This window comes from Schistocerca gregaria, chromosome 9 (assembly GCF_023897955.1).
Source record: "Schistocerca gregaria isolate iqSchGreg1 chromosome 9, iqSchGreg1.2, whole genome shotgun sequence".
NCBI classification, from domain to species: Eukaryota; Metazoa; Arthropoda; class Insecta; order Orthoptera; family Acrididae; genus Schistocerca; species Schistocerca gregaria.
In genome coordinates, this window is record NC_064928.1 from 91,540,137 (window position 1) to 91,559,724 (window position 19,588).

The window sequence follows — 19,588 nt, forward strand, 5'->3', positions numbered from 1 at the left end:
TTACACAACGTATTCATCCATCCTTACACAACCCCAGTTCCCAAACCCTTACCTCATGGGTTATACCCCTGTAATAGACCTATATGCAAAACCTGTCCCGTGCATCCTCCTGCCACCAACTACTCCCGTCCGGTCACTAGCATCACCTATCCCATCAAAGGCAGGGCTAACAGTGAAACCAGTGATGTGATTTACAAGCTAAGCTGTAACCATTGTGCTGCATTCTATGCAGGCATGACAGCCAACAAGCTGTCTGTCCGGATGAATGGCCACCAACAAACTGGCCTAAAAACAAATGGACCACCCTGTTGCTGAACACGTTGCCAAACGTGATAAACCGCATTTCAATTACAGCTTCACAGCCTGTACCATATGGATCCTTCCTACCAATACCAACTTTTCTCAGTTGCGCAGGTGGGAACTTTCCCTGCAATGCATTTTACGTTCCCATAACATTCCTGGCCTCAACCTTCATTAGTCACTGCCCTCACCCATCCAGCCCCCTCCCTGTTCCCATTCCAGCACTACACAGCTGTCCTTTCACCACCACACCAAGTCTTTTAATTTCTTTTTATTTCTCTCCTTCCCACTACTTAATCCCCACCCCCTTACCTGCCATTCGTCTAAACTGCAGCACTTCAGTGTCCCCACCTCTACCATACTAGCCCTCCCCCTTCCCACCTCAGCCTCCTCCTTACCCCCAATCCAGTTCCCATTCCCATCATGCACTGGTGCTGCTGCTCGCAGTGTGGTTTCAGTTGCCTGAGACTGCAGACGTGAGTGGTAGTTGAGTGTGTGTGAAGGCCGAAAGCTGTAATTCTGTGAATCCTTGTATTGTCACTTAGACACAGGATGGGGATATAGCTGTTTGTTGCTTTAATTTTGGACACCAATGTATATTCAGTGTCTCTTTTTCCCTCTATATATCTAAATGCTTTGTCACTGGGTAGGTGGTTGGAAGATTTTTAAGGCTGAATCCCTCATTCCTTCCTGTGTTTAACAAAAAAGGAAATTGAATTGTGGGCAACCAAGGAAAAGATTGACAAAAGAAATGCTATATGTGGTGCAGGGTTTTTTATGGTGCAGATTCCTGGACATTCTGAAAAAAATGAGGGCTGGGGACACTGGAAATGTGGTTACAAATGAAATGTTGTATGAGTTGGGAAGATGGTGAAGAATGGAGCTGTGTCAAGAAGAGTGGGGGCAAATAGAAACATCTTACACGCTATAAGGGGGGGGGGGGGGGGGGGGGGAAGTTTTTTGTTTATGCTGTTCAACACACTTCATGAAGTTGATCAATGACATTATTATTATTATTATTATTATTTACTTTTACGGCCTTCTCTGATAAGTGCATTGCTTGCTCCTTGCTAATTGCGCAATATCTTTTCATTTGTTATGATTTTTTACATCTTTCTTCATGTGTAAATACCCTTTTGATTCTGTGTTGGATATCTGTTATTGGTGTAAATCTTATTTTTTGTATATTTTTGGTAAATTTTATTTTATTATTTTTTCAGCTTCTCGAGATTTTCTGTTTTGTTTTGCAGATCATCCAGGCTCATTTCAGTTCTTCTGTGTCCTCTCTAATTTCCTTGATCCATCCTACTTATTGTTTCAGGTATCAGATTGTCTATTTAATTATTTTTATTTATTTGGTTGCTGGTGTCCTCATGATATTGTTAAAGAAATACATTCTCTTCTTATGTATAGTCTCTGTAATTGTCTCCAGTTCCTGTACACTACTTCGTTTGGAATTATCCTGCTTTATCCACATTTTTCTGTTTTAATTATACTTGACCTAGTTATTCTTCTCTCCACATTTAGGATTTTGTCAGTTCTGTTTCACTGGGTTACTTTAAAAATGATTTCAATTGCATGTGTTACCTCTGATTGAATCACCATTTCTTAGTGTTTTAATTTTGTTGTGCTTGAAGACATTATTTATTGTACGCCTTTATCATGTTGTTAGTTCACTGTTGCCGGGTAAGTTTTTCGTCCAAGTTGTGTGTTATTAATTCTCCTCGGTATTCAAATTGTTTCAGTGTTTATATTTTTCTGTTGTTTACTGTTACGTGGTTTATTACTTGTCAGTCCATTACCATAATCTCTGTCTTTTTGAATGATATCTGGAGTCCTATTTTTTGTGCTATATTTTTTAGTCTTCTTATATGATTTCTGGCTTTTTGTTTGTTGTTAGCCAGTAATGCTGAATAATCAGCAAATCCAACGCAATTTAAATTATTTTGATCTTTTTTGGTTTCATTTCATATTTCCTTGGGATTTTCCTTGTACTGTGGTCTCATAAAGTCATAAAGTGGAGGTGATAACCCATCACCCTATCGTAAATGGCTCAGATAGTTCTCTTCAGAATTTTACATTGGATTTTGTGTTTGTGTTTGTGGGGGTTAATTTATTCTTTTTTTTTTTTTTTGTTATTATTATTAGTTTGCAGTGAAGTCCAAAATTCCCTTAATATTTCCAGCACTGAAAATCTGTGGAGACAATTATAAGCCTTTTTGAAGTCTACAAAGGTTAGAAGAATTTATAACTGGTATCTAAGAGCAAAATTCAGATTTGTTTTTCTTCCTTTTGTGTAATGAATGTATTATAGATGTAATCCAGTGTTCTGGTAGTTATTTGTTCCTGTTGCTGTGTTGTGGTGTAACAATATCTTTGTGCTGATTATGCTAAATGTTTTCAGAGTTTCACAGATGTTTGATCTTTTCTACATGCTTTGTAGTTCTTAAGTTCTATTAAAGCTTTGTATATTTCATGGATTGTTGGCAGGTTTATATTCCCTGGTTGTGTTTTTATTGTGGTTTCTGTGTTTAATGTAGTTATGGGGATTTTCTCAGCTACGTAGTTTGTTAAATTTTTCTGCTAAGTTTTCTGTATCCTCTATTGCTATGGGTCATTTTATTGTTTTTATCTTTCAGAATTAGTCTTGGAGAATTGTGCATATGAAGTCCTCTCCTAAATGTTTTGGAGCAATCTTGTGGGTTTGTTTTCTCACTACTTGTTTCTGTGAAAAGGATATCTTCTTCGTATTGGCGTTTAACCCTCTTGATTATTTTTGTGGTTTATTTTTCTTTGACGATGACTTCCAAGTGTGACTCTTCTGTTTTTGGCTCTGATGTCTTAACCTGACCTGGCATCTGTCTTTCACTGTTTCATCACATTCATCATTCCACAATTGGCATTTTTTCTTGGGTTTATTGAGTCATTTGTTCAGCTGAGAAATTACTTTCTGTAGCTCACCTGTTAAGTTGTTAAGTAGTTCGTTCTTCATATACATTGTTTTTTATCAGTTTATGACAGTCATAGATTCTCATCTTTTTGGGGTAGAAATTTTTCTGTATCAGTGGTGTGAATTACATTTTTATATTAATCAGCAATGATTTGAACAGGTTTTACTTCCTCTGAAGGAAACCACATTTTAAATTTCCATCTTGTTGTTCTTGCCCATGCAGATATGATCCAGATGCCATTCTTTGTTTTTCCATTCTTGGTGTTTTTAGATTTTTCAATTTATTTTGTCTTCTCATGAAGTAGCTTGACTTTGAGATCACAGCCTGCTTTCCACAGAATTATGCCAGCTTTGTGCCATTCTTGTTTGTACATCTTTCTATTGGTCATTTCCCTATAACATCTATATATCTTATTTTCCATTTCTAACTGAGCATTTAAATCACCAATTGCAATTTGGTATCACTTTTGTTGATATTTGTTGCTGCCTGATGCAAAAGCTTCATGTCTTATCTGTACCAAAGTAAATAATCAATTTTTTGAAAATACAATGTAATTGGGTAAATAAATTGTACTAACAAAATGGCTACAGGAGATCACACATGTAAATGTAAAGAAATTTGCAAGCTTTTGGAGCAGTGGCTCCTTGCGGTAGAAGGATTGAAGGGGAAGGAAGAGGGCTGAAGGAAAAGGACTGATGGGTTTTGGGAGATTGGGAGAGCTCAGAAAAGTTGTTCAGAACCCCAGGTCAGGTGAGACTTACCAGCCGGGCAACTTGACATCTTCTCTGTGTTTTTCCTAGTATTTTTATCATTAGTTCTGGTGTTTGTATTAATTATCTCGTGTATTCTATTTGCAGTTTTTATAGTTACTGTTGAAAGTGTAGGCAATTGTGCTTTAAATTCTATTGTGGATACTATTATTTTGAATTTGATCACAAATCCTGTTCGAAATTGTGGACATTGCTTCATTTCTCTTTTCTTTGGTATTTCCTTGTAAATGCTATACCCTTGTGATTACTTAAGTTGCTGATCAGTGTTTCTCCTTTCTTGGAGTCCGGTTATCAGAATTCCATGAATGACTTATATATAATTTTTTGCTTTATGAAAATAATTTAGGAGTAAAGGAGATAGTCAAGCTGGAGCTAGTGCAAGCAAGGAAAAGAAAGGCAGGAGGATAGAAGAGTGGTTGAGATGGGTAACTAGCAGTTTGGAGGAGGCAGCTTGTTTGCCGACTAGGAAATTGGGACGGAGGGGCTGCAGGTGGCTTGGCTATGCATGTGATACATGCATACTGGAGCTGGTGAGGTGTGGCACGTGATGTAGGTGATGTGGGGATGAGGACTAGGAGGAGTGACTGGACAGAGAAAGGGGAAGCTGTTGGGTAGGTCAGGGGGCAGTCGGTTAGTGGAGGTCGAGGCCACGAGGATTGCAGGAGCAGAGGATAAGTAGCAAGCATAACTCCCGTCTGCGCAGTTCAGGAAAGTGCCACAGTTTGGTCGTGGCCATTGATTCTGGTTGACAGCCATTGCTGTGCAGTGTTTACAGAAGAGGTGGAGATGATATAGCCATTTTTACAGTTGCCCCTTATTTCTGATGGAATACAATAAACTGGATTACAGATTGTTGAGTTGGTGGATTGGGCAGGTCTTGCATCTGTGTGTTGGTCACGGATATGGCACCTATGCGAAGGGATTGGGAGTGAGGGTATCATAAGGATGGACCAGAATATAGTACAGGCTGAATGGGTGGCGGAACACCACTTTAGGAGGGGTGCAATCAATCGTGGGTAGAATGTCCCCATGTTCCCAGGCATATTGTTAAGTTATTCCAGTATTGGGTGGCAAAGGGAGGCACCCCTTTGTAACTAAGTCTTCAGGATGGTGGGAGGATTAGCTTTGTGTGAGAGTATGGCACGGGAAATCTATCTGCAGAGTAGGTTGGATGGGCAGCGCATAACAGGTAACCAACTGCACCCATTCTGTAAGTTATCTGCTGTCTCGAAAACTTTTTTGTTATAACCTTTAATCACCAATAATTGCGTGGATATTCAACACTCTCTCTTAGAAACAATAGCTGATCACATGATAACAACTCAGTCTCTCGTATTCGACTCCGCCCCCCCTTGGGGGGGGGGGGGGGGGGGTGGACAAAAACAAAAAACACTCACTTCCTTGGAGACATGGACAGTGCGGAGACATCCATGGCCTCTTGTGAGGCCCCAAGGAGATCCCGCGGAGAGACAGGAGAGTATGGTTGAAAATGTCCAGGATGGAAGCTCGTGCGTAGAACGTGCCTCCTGAATGAGATGATGGGTGAAAACTTCGGAGCAGCATCCATAGGTTTCATGGACCTGGGAGTGTGCTCCAGCGAGATGGGTCCCGGAGAAGGCAGCATCGCGACTGGGGCCGGTTCCGGCATACTTGGAAGCGGTAGCGGCATCGGCTGCATCAACATGTACGGTAGATCGGCAGCAGCGACAGGACTGGCTTCTCGGGCTGGTGGAGGCGAAGGATGGGGCGGTGGCACCGGCGTGGCCACCACTCGTGGGCGCATCTGGTCGTAATGGCGAACAACCGTGCCGTCGCCCGTACGTATTTCACAAAGCCGGCGGCCGCGTAGAGCCTTGACCACCCCTGGAATACATTTAGGGCGAGATCCATACCCTCATGCCCACACGTCGGTGCCCACCGAGTATTTTCCCGCACTAGGGGACAGAGCACAAGGACTGACAGGGTGAAGCAGGTGCAGTAGAGTGCGCGGTTGGCGGCCATGCAAGAGGTCAGCAGGGCTGCGATCACCCAGAGGCGTGAAGCGATAAGAACTCAGAAATTGCAGCAGAGCATCATCTGTGGAAAAATCACTAAGGAATTTTTTCATCTGGCATTTGAAAGTGCGGACAAGGCGCTCGACCTCCCCATTCGATTGCGGAAGGAAGGGAGGTGTTGTAACATGATGAATCCCTTGTCCAGTACAAAAATCACGGAAGGCCTGCGAAGAGAACTGAGGGCCATTGTCCGTGACAATCGTAGATGGAAGACCTTCTAGTGCAAAGATTTTGGACAAAGCCAGCGTCGTCGCCGCAGTGGTGGGTGACGGTCATCTAACAACAAATGGAAACTTCGAGAAGGTGTCAATCAACAGTAGCCAATAAGTACCGAGGAAGGGGCCGGCAAAGTCGGCGTGCACCCGTTCCCATGGCTGAGCTGGATCAGGCCACGGAGAGGGCATTGTACGGGGTGCAGCCAGTTGTTGAGCACACTGACCACACGCAGCAACCGTATGGGTGATGTCCGAATCAATACCGGGCCAATAAACGTGCCTGTGGGCCAGGGACTTAGTCCGAGAAATACCCCAATGGCCTTCGTGCAACAGTTTGAGAACATATTTGCGAAGAGAGGCTGTCACCACGACCCGTGGAGATGCTCCATCCGTGGCCAGAAGAACAACACCATCACGAACAGACAGACGAAGGCGCAAGGCATGGTAGTTGCGAAGGGGATCCAATGCCCGGTCCTTGGTCCTGTCCGGCCAACCCCTTTGAACAAAACCGATCACCCGACGCAGGACCGGGTCCCGCGCAGTAGCAGACGCGACCTGCGAACCTGTAAGTGGAGAACCCTCGACCACACGACGTTCTTCCTCATCAATGTGGAAACAGAGGAGTTCATCACGATCGAAAACTGGGTCGGGGCCCATCGGCAATCGCGACAAAGCGTCAGCATTGGCGTGCTGGGCTGTGGGACGATAGTGAATCTCATAATGAAAACGAGACAAGTATAAGGCCCAACGTTGCAGGCGGTGAGCTGCCTTATCTGGAAGCGATGACAATGGGCTGAACAGACACACCAGCGGTTTGTGGTCGGTGATGAGGTAAAACTTAGAACCATACAAAACAACGCTGAACTTTTTTAGAGCATAAATGATAGCAAGCGCCTCCTTTTCGATTTGAGAGTAATGCCGTTGCGCCTCATTGAGGGTCTTGGAAGCATAGGCGATGGGTCGTTCCGACCCATCCTCATACCGATGGGCGAGAACAGCCCCTAGGCCATACTGTGACGCGTCAGTTGCCAGAACCAAGTGCTGACCCGGACAGAATGTGGCAAGACAAGGCGCCGACTGCAAATGAGCCTTCAGGTGGACAAAAGCCTGCTCACACCCGTCGGACCAACAGAAAGGGACGTTTTTGCGTAACAGCTGATGCAGAGGATAAGCTACCGCTGCTGCGGATGGAATGAATTTGTGATAATAAGCAATCTTGCCTAGAAACCCCTGAAGTTCTTTGACCGTAGACGGCCGGGGTAGAGTGTTATTGGCCGCAACGTGCTGACGTAGAGGACGTATACCCTCACGGGACAAGTGGAAACCAAGATACACAATGCAGGGTTGGAAGAACTGTGACTTGTCCAGATTGCATCTCAACCCAGCTGAATGCAAAACCCGAAACAGTGAACACAAATTACGAAGGTGCTCCTCAGTGGAGGCCCCCGTGACAACAATGTCATCCAGATAGTTTATGCAGCCGGGAACGGAAGCCGTGAGCTGTTCCAAAAACCCCTGAAAAATGGCCGGTGCGCTAGCGACGCCAAATGGTAACCACTGGTACTGATACAACCCACAATGAGTGTTGATAACGAGAAATTCCTTGGAAGTAGCGTCCAACAGCAACTGATGGTACGCCTCCGATAAGTCAAGTTTGGAAAAGAACTGGCCCCCAGCGAGCTTGGTAAACAACTCCTCAGGACGGGGAAGAGGATAAGTGTCAATGAGGTTCTGAGCGTTGACAGTGGCTTTAAAGTCACCACACAATCGCAGACTCCCGTTTGGTTTAGAAACCACCACGATCGGCGATGCCCATTCGCTGGAGGTAACCGGAAGGAGAATCCCCGAAGCTGTTAACCTGTCTAGCTCAGCCTTGACAGGTGCACGCAACGCCACCGGAATAGGGCGTGCCCGGAAAAAACTTAGGGCATGCCCGGAAAAAACTTAGGGCGAGCCGTAGGTTTAAGAGCAATGTGGGCTTCAAAATCCTTGGCACAACCCAGACCAGCAGAGAACACGGATAAGAAATCAGAACACAATCCATCCAGCTGTTGATACGGAATATCCTCAGATATGAGGTGCACATCATCATCAATGGAGAACCCGAACAACTGGAAAGCATCATAACCGAGCAGGATTTCAGTGCCCGCATGATCCACCACATAAAACGTGAGGGGCCGAACAACAGACTTGTAGGCAGTGGAAGCATCAAACTGGCCCATGATAGGAATTTTCTGTTTATTATAAGTCCTCAGATTTCGTGTAACTGGAGACAAAGGAGGGGAGCCCAACGCGAAATACATGCGAGAATTAATGAGAGTTACTGCAGAGCCAGTGTCCACTTGCATGCGGATGTCTTTATCCAGAACACGAACAGTAACAAACAACTTATTTGTTTGAGAAAGCACACAGTGAACATCCATGTCCGACGCCTCGTCCTCGTCGACAGGAACTTTAGGGGACTGATACACAGAAGCAATGTGGCCTTTTTTCCTACATGAATTACACGTGGCCCAAAGTTTTGGACACGCTGCCCTGTCGTGCTGTACGAAACAACGGGGGGAAGAAGGAAGTGCGGAACGAACCGGCTTCTGTGGTTGCTGGTTTCGCTGCGAGTGTTGCAGCCCAACGCAACGTTGTTGACACGAGTGAACTGCCGCCACATCGTCATTCTCCTGTGAAACAGGCAAATTGTCTGTGTCGAGAGTTGACTGTACAGGGCCTACATCACACCATGCGTCTATTTGAGACCGTGTAGTTCCGCCGGTAAGATTGATGGGGCTGTTTACGACAACGGTAGAACGCCACACGGGCGGCAACGACGTGGGTGTTTTTTCGATAATAGTCAAACAATAAGTCACACATTTCTTGGAAGGACAGGGAGGCAGGTTCCCGCAGAGGGGCTAACTGAGATAGCAGCTGATAGATCCGAGGGGAAATCCCAGAATAACGACTTACACATAGGAGCGTCGACAATGCCAAAAGCCAAGAAGTGTTGCCGCAAACGCTTCTCATAATCCTCCCAGTCTTCAGCGGCCTCGTCGTAAGGAGGGAATGGAGGCGGAGAAGAGGAAGACAGACGATGCGTAAGCGACGTCGACAACGCCTGAATCGCAGCCATCAGCTGTGTTTGTTGAGCCTGAATAGTAGCCGTCAGCTGTGTTTGTTGTTCAATGAGCACTTGCATAAGCTGTTCCATGTCTGCCCCGTCACGAACACGCAAATCCACAACGCAGTGAAAATATCCGACCTCGTTGCCAAAAAGTGTTATAACCTTTAATCACCAATAATTGCATGGATATTCAACACTCTCTCTTAGAAACAATAGCTGATCACATAACAACAACTTAGTCTCTCGTGTTTGACTGCCGCGACGTGACATGCGGCCGGCGCCGTTCGTAGCTAGGTGGCGCTCCCGCGCTCAGCCGATTTGCGGAGCACCTCTATCGCCATTTGCGCGTACTGTCGTGGCGGCACTGTTAAATGTCGTGGCACTGTCACAACACTTTTCACCAGTGCGTTACATCACTGTGACATTGTGTTTGTCAGAAAGTGCATACTAAATCCAATAAAATACCCAACTAGGCGTACTCAGGTAAATGTGCTTTTTCCTTTCTTACAGTCTAACAAGTAAATTAGTTGAGGTTTGATTTGTGAAAAGCAGCCACTACCATTTAATGTACAACATAATTAGTATAAAAATTCTTCCAATCCATTTGTGGCTGTTTTCAGCTAATAATAACATAATTAGTATAATGTTGTCTATCCTATTGTGCACAGAGCAGGGTAGTTAATATAATTTTTTCAATCCTATTGTGAACGGAGCATCATCTCTGTGGGTTTGTATCTGTCCTTTAAGCAACATCACTGTTGACAATGCTGTAGTGATTTAAAATTGTGGTTTATATTTTGCACTCAGCTTCATGTTTTATATTTAGCTAGAAATTCACAAGCCAGTTCTCAGCACACCGTTAAACAATCTGATGCTGCAGTTTCTTTTCTCTCTGTTATGGATAATAGTCTATAGCAATCACAGGTAGTTTACTTTTCAGTATAAAAGAAAAACACTAGCTGGTGTAAAGGAAACTTCTGATTTTTGTTATTGTGGTAAGTGTATAAGGTAGAGCTGTCTTCAAGCCAAATTTTGGTTTGATTGACACTGTGCTTCATTAGGCACAGTTCTCTTCTAGGTGTTACGCCATAGCCTTCCTCTCACCACTGACATTGCTGCCAGTGTATCAGTGATCCTAGATTCGATTGCCGCCTAGGTCAGGAATTTTCTCGGCCCAGGGACTGGGTGTTTATGCTGTCCTCATCATTTCCATTGCCAGAAGTGAAAGTAATGAGAAGAGACAGAAAAAAAAGATCTGAGGATGAACTGGGGGCTGGACCCCCAAGCCTTTGGATTTACAGTCACTTCACCAAAAAATCACACACAGTTAGGTTGTACCTCTGCTAAATTCATTCTAAACCAGGGAAAATCTAATTTGGAATAATGGTTACATTATTAATTATGCAAGATTGTTACTCACAATATGGGAGAGGCACGAAAGTGTGCTTAAAGAGTAGACTGTAGGGTATTCCACACTCACTCTCTCTCTCTCTCTCTCTCTCTCTCTCTCTCTCTCTCTCTCTCTCACACACACACACACACACACACACACACACACACACACACACAGTGGCCGCTTATTTTCAGGCACTGGGAGTGCACTGGAGAGAGAGAGAGAGAGAGAGAGAGAGAGAGATTGGTGTGTGTGTGTGTGTGTGTGTGTGTGTGTGTGTGTGTGTGTGTGTGTGTGTGTTCTTTCTTCTGATGAAGGACTTCATCTGACAGCTGAATATATCCTACAGCCTGCTTTTAACACTTTGAAGTCCAGCGTCTTAGAAAAATTTTGGACCCTGAAGACCTGTCATTTATGCCATTATTTCAAATATTACTGTCATATATTAGGAGATCTTAAAAGGCAGTATACACTAGGAAAGACCAAGCCTCAAGTTTATTTTTCTTTTAATTTTAGTTCTATGATAGATAACAGATTTTACTGTAAAGTACAAATATCCTTCCATAAAGAAAAAGTGTGAAGTTCTTGAGAAATTTCACATTTAACTGACTCTTGTATGGAGAAGCCTGAAACATTTTGTTACACTGAGAAGTATGTTGCAATTTGGGCAATATTAGCAAGTTTCATTCCTGCTTGATTTGCCAGTAGATTGTTTCATCTTTCCCAAACAAATCTCGCAAACACATGTTGGATGCTTCATCTCAGTTGCAGCAACTTTATCAGGAAAGTGTCTTCCTTCAAGCCTTGTGCTGATAGCTTCACTAATAGCAATTACTTGAGCCAGTATTGTGTCGTTAGGAAGAGTCCTTTACCAGTTTCTTCAGATTTTGCCTCTCAGATATTTCTTTCTCCAGTCCAGAATCATTCAGTTATTTGTCTTGAGTTTCTGAAATTTCTTATTCACTCAACAAATCTGACATATTTGTCGCAGAATTACAGGAAATATCAAAACCTTATGAGTACATGCATGAATTTCACAACACAGTCACCATAATGTTAACTCCAATGTTCACTGTCATTTAATTTTATAAACTAAAAATAGAGGACAGCACCTGTCAGGGGACAGTTGGCAAGACATCCATATATTGTTCCAATACAAAACCAGTCCACTTTTCGAGTAATAGTTGGCTCACGTGTCGTGAAATATCACAGCGCATAATATATCAACCACAGGCTTTTGAGTGCAGTGATGGAGTGCCAAGTTGCACTTGAGCTTACAGCAGAGAGAACACTCACAGATTCATACAAGCAAGCACACCTCATTCACACAACTGCTACCACCACCACCTGTGACTGAATGCGACTGTTACCTGAATAGGAACCTGAGTGTGCTGGGGAGGGGGATGACAGCAAGTTATAGGTGGGGGAAGAATGCTGTCTGGCAGGGCATGCCAGGATGAATGAGTGCCACGAAACTTTGGCCAAGAGCGAAATAGACCAACCTGTGGCACAACATGCAAGTCAAACATGGAATACTTGATTTGAGTGGCTGCTTCACAACCTGTGCCATTTGGATCCTTCTCTCAACCGCCAGTTTTTCTGAAGTGTGCAGATGGTAGTTAACATTACAACACATTCTGTGTGTCCATAATTATCCCGGCCTCAACCTATGATAGCATACTGTACCCACACCCTCCACCAAACAGTTTCTACCCCCCTGTGTCCTATTACCTCATCCCTTTTCACGTCCCTCACCCTCATTGTGTGCCACCTGCCCTGTCCCCTCACCTTCCCTGCTCTTCCCTCCCATTCCCTGCTCCCTGCTTTCTTTCTCCCACCTCTCGATGCTGTTCCTGGCAGTATCATCATGCCGAGATCTAGTCTCTGCATGCCCCACCATACAGCACTCTTTTCTCTCCCCAGCCATACCCTGCCTTCCCTCCTCCTTCCCTGCCACACTCTGGATTGCTATTCACATGACAGTAACATTTCAATCAGAGCTGCTGGTGGTAGTGGTCACAGTGTGTAGGAGATATGCTTGCTAGTGCGAAGGTGTGTGTTTGTATTGTATACTGAAGAAGACTTTGGGTGAAAGCTATGATGTGTAACAGTCTTTCCATTGTGCCTGTCTGCAACTCAGTGGGTCATCTTTATGATGAGTGGCAATCTATCTCAGTCCAAAGAATCACGTAATAGTGCCCCACTTTAATTATATCTTCAAGAACAGCCTAACCAGATGTACTTTTTTAAAAAAAAAATCATCAGTCTTTCAACTGGTTTGATGCTGTTGTCAGTCTGTTCTATCTGGAACAAATGTCCGCCCGCGGTAGCTGACTGGTCAGCATGACAGAATGTCAATCCTAAGGGCCTATGTTGGATTCCTGGCTGGGTCAGAGATGTTCTCCGCTCAGGGACTGGGTGTTGTGTTGTCCTTGTCATCATCATTTCATCCCCATTGATGCGCAAGTCACCGAAAGGGCATCAAATCGAAAGACTTTCTCAGGATACCATAACTGATGCCCCTTTTAGCATGTCCCTTCTTCTACTAAGTGTCTTCCATTAACTTTAATCACATATTCATTGTAGCACATCTTCATTTCATGTATTCACTTCACTTCTCACACTCTTTGGAAGCACCACATTTTAAATGATTACAGTTTCTGATTTACCAGAGCTATCGGGCTGATGGCAGCAACTTACATTTCACTCTCATTATCTTCTTCTCACTGAAACATATCAAGTTTGTTTGAACATATGGCATAGACAATGTGTCCATTCAGACATGGGCATGAAGGATACCTAAGAACAACTAATAAGAGAAGAGCAAAACAGTTACAAAAAATGACAAGAAATTCTGCTGTTTACTCATGGAGATGAAAATTAAATTAGCGTTACCACTATTAAAGTACAAACACTATATGAGTTCTATTGTCATCATAGAAGTATTGTTTTCTGTGCAATAAATGTCACTGTCTATTCAAGGCAAGTTATACAGGCTAAGGAAGGGGAAAAAATCATTGTTATGCTTTAATCCCCAGTCAGCTGACTAACCAACCAACAAAATTGACATGTGAAAAGTAATTTCTGGAGCACTGAAAGGGTGTGTTTTAGGGGCCATTATTCTTTATAGTATTTGTAAGTAATCTAGTGCGTAACATTGGAAGGTACATGAGGCTTTTTGTTAGACATTGCTGTTGTCTACAGGAAGGTTGCAACATCAGAAGCCTGGACAAAATGCAGGAAGACCTACATAGACTCAAAGATTGGGACAAGGATTAGTAGTTGATCCTGACTATAAATAAATATAACATAATGCTCGTAAATAGGGAAAATTATGTGTTACTGTTATATTGCACTATTGGTGAAAAATCATTGTGAATGATAACTACTACAAGCTTCCCCCCCCCCCCTCTCCCCCCTATCTCCCTCCACACCTACGTCATTAAGACCACCTGAAACATCTCATTAACTGAAGCTGCAGCAGCCGGTCGCTGCCTCGGCAGTAAAGCTTCACGCCTCCTAGGGGCAGGTGCACCGAGTTTACAACAGTGGTGTTAACCGCAATTTGTGTCAGTCTTAACGAGTGGATGTTTTGGCTGACAAGTAACTGTCTGTCATATTAACGAGCACAGTTGAATTTTTTAGTTCCTGTGTGTAAATTGATTGAGCCTGGTGATGAAGGTAAAATGACTGCTTGTTTTTAGACATCAACGTTCCTCTAGATCCCTACTACTAATTTAATATAGGTGTATTACCAAAGTGGTATTTTTAAATTTGCAGAAATGCCACTTCGTCGTGGATGTCAATATAAGACAACTTCTGCTACATCTGTGGGAAGTTCACTTTTGCCAGAAATAGGAAGAAAATCTCTTTAGTCGTAAAGAAAGCATACAAACATTACTTTGGAGTAGGTGTAGGAGACCAAGATAAAGAATGGGCACCAGATTTCTGTTGTGCTACATATTACTGCAAACTAATTCAGTGGTGGAAAGGTAAAGAGAATGTGGCGTTGTTTGCTGTTCCCATTGTGTGGAGGGAGCCTAAGGACCATGCTACTGATTGTTATTTCTGTCTAACAAAAATTCAGTGTTTTACAAACAAAAAGTCGAAGATTCAAATTGTTTACCCATATCTGCCTTCAGCGAGAATGCCAGTTCAGCATTCCGACAACCTTCCAGTACCTTCAAGAGCTAGAGGTCAAATTCTGAGTGACAGTGAAATAAGTAGTACTGAAGAAATCGCAGACGATGATTCTTTATATCACTGCACAAGTGAGTCATTGCCACATTTGTTAACACAGGCAGATTTAAATGATTTAGTACGCGATCAAGGACTAAGTAAACAAAAGGCGCAGCTGCTTGGTTCAAGATTACAAGAGTATAATCTACTGCACCAAAGTACTAAAATCAGTGTGTCGGGCACAGAGAACATTCCTTTATTTCTTATTTTTCAACTGACAACCACTGACATTTTGCAATGATGTTTCTGGCCTGATGAAAGTGCTGAACTTCATTTATATTTCACAGGAGTGGAGACTTTTCATAGATGCATCGAAAACAAGTCTCAAGGGTGTTTTGCTCCATAAAGGAAATAAAATACCCTCTGTTCCAGTAGCTTAGGCTAGTTTGACAAAAGAGAATTGCGAATTCGTACAAAGGATACTAAATTAATTAAAATACAATGAACACAAATGGAAAATATGTGCAGATTTCAAGGTAATGCAACAAGGCTATACAAAGTATGCCTGTTTTCTTTGGGAGTAAGATAGTCGAAACCAAAATTCTCACTACGTGAAAAAGAAATGGCCTAGGCGAAGACGGAAAGTTGGCGAAAAGAATGTACAACGTAATAGTCTGGTAGCTCCTAAATATATACTACTTCCACTGCTTCACATCAAACTTGGCCTGATGAAACAATTCGTGAAGGCCATGGATCCAACAGGCTGTAGGTTTGCATATCTAGCTACCGTATTCCCCCGTCTTCAGCTGCAAAAATAAAGGAAGGTGTATTTGTGGGCCCACAAATCAGGGAGCTGCAGAGAGATGCAAATTTTGAAGCATGTTTAACTGATAAAGAAAAAACCGTATGGGACTGTTTCAAGATGGTGTCGGAAAACTATCAAAGCATATCAGGATTTGGGGTGCAATATGTCTTTGAAGGTACATATGATGGACTCTCATCTGGACTACTTCACAGAGAGTTGTAGTGACCTATCGGATGAACATGGAGAAAGATTCCATAAAGACATTTCTACCATAGAAAGGCACTATGAAGGGAAGTGGGTACCTTGTATGTGAGCAGATTATTGCTGGAATATCATTCGAGTGAAGAGAAAAAAGTGATGTGCATTACAAGGCAGTGGCTCATTGTTTGTCAGTTTTCTGTAATTTCTCATGTCAAATAACTGCTTCAAAGTGTATACACAAAGGTTACTGTGTTATATGTTAGATCCCACCCTCCATTAATGTGATGAACTTATAACATCATAAAGATGTGCATTTATTTGTCGAATTTCACCTCACGTTTGCTGCACTATATCAGAAACTGAAAAGAGAAATAAAATTGCTATTACTCATAAACTATCACTGACAGAAAAAAAACAAAAACAATTTTCAATTCAGCACTCAAAATACAACTAGGGTCACAATATTTTTTATCAGAAATAGAAAAAAAGGTTTTTTTTTTTTTTGTAGAACAGTGTCATTTAGTGTTGTTCATCAGCCTGGGGCTCTTACCAAATAAAATTAACAGAAGAGATAGAGAAGACCCTATGAGTGGCACATTCCATTATGGGATCGGATTGTATAGTGGGCATGGGAGAATTGTGGATATACTGGCAAACTGTAATGGCAGTCACTACAGGAGTGTCACGTGTTATGGAGAGGGTTGTTCAAATTATGAGTCCATACATTCGAAGAATAATCGGGCAACATTTACTTCCACCTAAGTATGTGTCTCATAAAATGACCACAAGTAGAAAATAAGAAATTGGACCTCATACACAAGCTTATCGACAGTAGTTCTTTGTATGTAGCATTCACGAATGTAGCAAGGAAATGACAGTGATATCAGAGACACCCATCTTCCACACACTGTAGGTGGCTTGAGGAGTATAGATGTAGATGTAAATACAGTTGTCAGAAATATGTTGTGTGTTACAAAAGAAGAGTGGACAATAGGAATCTGCCTTCTAATATCCATTGACAACAGTTTCAGGGATATTTTGCCTATGCGGTCATATTTCCCTGGATATCGAACAGTGATGGCCAGCAGATCTCCATTAGTCTCCTAAAATTGCTGATGACATCCTGTATTAAAGAAAGAGTGCAGATGGACTATACCGATACCTCTTCTTTAGTCTTCTTCACACAACAGTTAGTAATTTAACTTTTGTAACCGCCGGTTTATTGGCATTTCTGGAAATAAAATGGCTCTCATACTCTCAGCAAATTATGTGTAACAGTTTGTATGTGTAATGGGACTTATTACATCGCAAATCGTTCTAGTGAATTAATTACTCTGCAACAGTGTTGCTAAGCAATGTGATCAGTAAGGTGATATGTGTCTCAATTAAAACAGAACCTCAATATTTTGAATAAACTTTCGGTTCATTTTTTTTTTTCAAAATCAGCACTGTCTCAAAATTAATTTCCAACTTTTTGCTTTAAGTCCAAGCGCATTTGCAACTATTGTATACGATTCACTGGACAGCTCAATCATGCACTAACGTGTAATGTATTTCAAATAGAGCACGCAGGTTTCAGTTTTCCCTAATGGGAGAAACTACTCTGTTGTAATAACATGATGTGTCTGTCTCACGTAAAGTCTAAATGAAACTGGATTTGTCCCCATTCGAGTCAAATCACAAAAAATAAAATTCACCGCGCAGGTCAGCAGACTGTACACGTGCACTTTATGCACTCTTAAGTGATAACTCATCTCAGGGTAAAAGCCACACACTTTTTCAGGCACCCAAAATTCAAAACATCTTTATATTAAACAGATAAACTATGGCCTGCAATTACTAATTAACATTTCCCATTCTGAATAAACTTCAAAAACTTGTATTTTGTAATCAATAAAATTTTATTGCCTGTTAGGTTGCTAAAACGGATTCAGATTACACTCAACTCATATCTAGACAATTATGTCTTTAATTGATATTTGCTTGGAATGAACGAAATACCAGTACTGAAAAATACTGTCCGTTGAGTAATTTACTGACTTTTATAACAAATTTGGTACCCCTTGCATCGCTACAGGAACCCATTTCCTGTCCACATGTGAATAGTGTCGTGGTCAGGATGAATTTTAATAAGTCTTCATTGTTTCAACCAGTTGACTGTCTCTAGAGTTCATAGTCTCATTAATGTTTCAGAAATACCTAATAAACAACATGAGACATAGAGTAAATAATTAAAAACCGTTACCAGATCACAAACCTAGTGATTTGAAATGTTCCACTCACAGTAAGTACCCCACAAGTTCACAAGTGAGAATTTGCTCTAAATCACAGCTCATGGATTCTGCTTTGTGTGCCTATCAGTGAAGCATAGATTTGAAGAAAACAGTAATGCAAAAATGACAGAATGTGCTGTTTAAACAAAATTATTCAGGAATGTCTAAAGAGAGTGTGCGAAGATATAATGAAAATAACTTAAAAGTACCAATTGGAATTAATTAAGATTTAAGAAAGTGAAACAAAAACTTATTTTACATAGAAGCAACATTTTATGAGTTAAGATGGGAAGTGGCTTAACATGTAACAAAAATTGAACAAGCTTACCAAGATTTATACAGAGCATTTAACTGTTATAGGTACAGATGAAAGGGGCAATGAAACAAGCAAATAAATACAAAGTGTGTATGAGGGCAGTTTTGGCAATGTTAAATCACTATCAGTGTATAAGGCTACATTGTAGATGATGTTCCTTGGGGTGAAAGGCTGTGCATGTGGTATATACATGATGGTGCACTAGCATGCTTTCATACAGGTATTTGGGAATATGTAGTATGAGTCTTCGACAGCGAGTGCATTGGTCGTGGCTCACAAATACTGTGGCTTCGCAGGTCCCCTGAACTGCACTTGTACTATCTTGTATGGGAGCATTTAAAAGTTTCGAAGTGTTCCATCCCTGTTGATGGTGTCGGTGAACTCCGACAATGTATTATGGATGGTTGTCAGTGCAGTAGGAACACACCTGGGATTTTTGAACTTTTATAGGTGTCACTGAGTAGCTATGCTGAAGCCTTTCTTTGCACAAGCAGTGCCCTTGTGGAAAACATGTTGTAATGTGCTTTTTCTCAAGTGGATATCTCCAGTTTGTATGCCCAGGAACTCTGTTATAAGGTTATCATGTTTTCAGTTGTAATGTACTGTTTGTACCTACTACAGTCACACACTGTATAAATATTTCATCATTTCTTGGTCATGCATCAAGGATATTTTTAATTCAGATTCCAATATTTTGGCTGATAGCCTTTCAGTCATTCTCAAGGAGAGGTGCTTGCAAGTTTTTAAGTCACTGTGTACACTATGTAGTAAACATACATGCTTTAGAGACAACACTGTTGGTAACAAGAGCATTAGTCATAGATTAAACTTTGTGCATAAGAGTAAAACAAAGCAAGCACTGAATTGGTGAATCCACAGTGCTTACAAAGTGTGTTGTTGATAATTATGGGTGCCATGATGACTTACGATATTTCCTTTGAACAGTAAATATACTGTCAAAGAACGTTGCATCAAACAACAGAGATATACCCGCCTTCTACAGTGTAATAAATCAGCTG

At 41.9% G+C, this 19,588-nt stretch overlaps 1 protein-coding gene across 1 annotated transcript in view; it reads left to right on the forward strand.

The window, feature by feature from the left end:
- Positions 1-19,588, forward strand: part of LOC126292307 (putative ATP-dependent RNA helicase DHX57) — a 181,856-nt gene that overhangs the window by 125,046 nt on the left and 37,222 nt on the right. The window lies entirely within an intron of this gene.